Source organism: Vulpes vulpes, chromosome 3 (genome assembly GCF_048418805.1).
Source record: "Vulpes vulpes isolate BD-2025 chromosome 3, VulVul3, whole genome shotgun sequence".
Classification (NCBI taxonomy): Eukaryota; Metazoa; Chordata; class Mammalia; order Carnivora; family Canidae; genus Vulpes; species Vulpes vulpes.
In genome coordinates this window covers 39,107,417-39,109,252 of record NC_132782.1, presented here as the reverse complement: position 1 = coordinate 39,109,252, position 1,836 = coordinate 39,107,417, and the positions used below count along the sequence as shown (strand labels likewise).

The 1,836-nt window shown below is 39.0% G+C and overlaps 1 non-coding gene across 1 annotated transcript; it reads right to left on the bottom strand.

Annotated features, from left to right (window-relative positions):
* Positions 1-253: 253 nt before the first annotated feature.
* On the bottom strand, positions 254-359 carry LOC112926705 (U6 spliceosomal RNA). Its single transcript, XR_003236398.1, has one exon. It is a non-coding gene; the product is annotated as a U6 spliceosomal RNA (small nuclear RNA).
* Between the last annotated feature and the right edge of the window lie 1,477 nt (positions 360-1,836).

The following is a 1,836-nucleotide window of genomic DNA, read 5'->3' as shown; positions in this document are numbered from 1 at the left end:
TTCTACTGTTTCTTTACAGTCAGATGTTTATTTAAAAATAAAAATATGGAATGTGGGAAGCTCAGGTGGCTCAGCAGTTTAGCACCGTCTTCAGCCCAGGGCGTGATCCTGGAGACCTGGGATCAAGTCCCACATCGGGCTCCCTGCATGGAGCCTGCTTCTCCCTCTGCCTGTGTCTCTGCCTCTCTCTCTCCGTGTCTCTCATGAATAAATAAATAAGTAAATAAACAAATAAATAAATGAATCTTAAGGGGAAAAAATGGAATGTTTCACAAATTTGCATGTCATCCTTGCTCAGGAGCCTGCTAATCTTCTTTGTATGGCTCCTATTTTAGCATATGTGATGCTGAAGTGAGCATGACATGGGTCTACTTTTGTTTTCCCCTTAAGATTTATTTATTTATTTATTTATTTATTTATTTATTTATCTATCTATTTATTTATTTATTTATGAGAGATTGAGGACATGAGCTGGGAGAGGGAGGGTCAGAGGGAGAGTGAGAGAGCGAGAGAGTGAGAAAGAATCTCTAGCTGGAGCCCAATGGGGGGCTCAATCTCACAACTCTGAGATCATAACCTAAGTCAAAACCTAGAGTCTGACTCAACTGACTGAACCCCACCCCAGGAACCCACACATGTCTCTGTTTTTTTTTTTTTTTAATTTATTTATGATAGTCACAGAGAGAGAGAGAGAGGCAGAGACACAGGCGGAGGAAGAAGCAGGCTCCATGCACTGGGAGCCTGATGTGGGATTCGATCCCGGGTCTCCAGGATCGCGCCCTGGGCCAAAGGCAGGCGCCAAACCGCTGCGCCACCCAGGGATCCCCATGTCTCTGTTTTTTAAAGAAAATTAACTTAGCAATAAATCTTGGGAATTGCTGCATATGGACATACAAATCCATCTCATTCCTTGTAACTTACTTTGTTGCACTTATTTTAAATACATTGTCCTCCCTTGTTTCTCCCACCCTAACCAACACACTTTCACACAGATATCCTCATGGAGCAGAAATAGGAAATATAATTGTAAAGAGACTCATCTTGCTGTCGTTTCCTGATAGTTATATTTGAGTGAAGGGTTTAAGCAGGCACTAAAGCCGTAGACATTAAACAGAAGGGTGGGCTTGAAACAGGTGACGAGGCTAGCCCCAGGTGTTTCTAGTCAGTACAATAATTTCAGATACCTACTAGCAACCATATTTATAGCCCAGGTTCCCTCTGACTATTGTGCAATTAATATTGCACCAAGAAATAATAATAATTTTAAAAAGAACATACATAAATCCAACACACTAGAAAACCAACGTGTTTTTTCCTGTTTCCCATTAGCACTTGTTCATCTGTATACATACTCTGATAGTTTTAATTACAAATCAGAGCAATTATGTATTCTGCTCCTGCCTCTTAAAATGAATCATAAACACTGCTGTTTGCTACAATGTTTACATGATAATAATAATTTTATATGGTTGCATAATAGTCCATCCAGTTGATGTATTGTTTCCTCTAATCTAAGAAAAGGGGAAACTGTATTATCTGGAACTATAATTAAATAAAACCTAAAAGAGCATCAATCTGACACATATTAATGGTAAACATAAGTGTTATTGAGCTACAAGGCAATTGACCACAAAATAGAGAATAGCTCACATAAATTAGAATTAATATTCTTTGAAATCAAAATTTCCTTGGGGAAAGGTGTAAAGAAGGAAACTGTTCAGGTGCCCTCCTAAAAAGGAATAGATCTTTCTACTTTTTTAAGAGTTGGTTTCAGGAAACGAGCCTGCAAATTCTTTTTTCCCTTAGTGCAGCAGGACCTTTACTTGCACAGAGGTG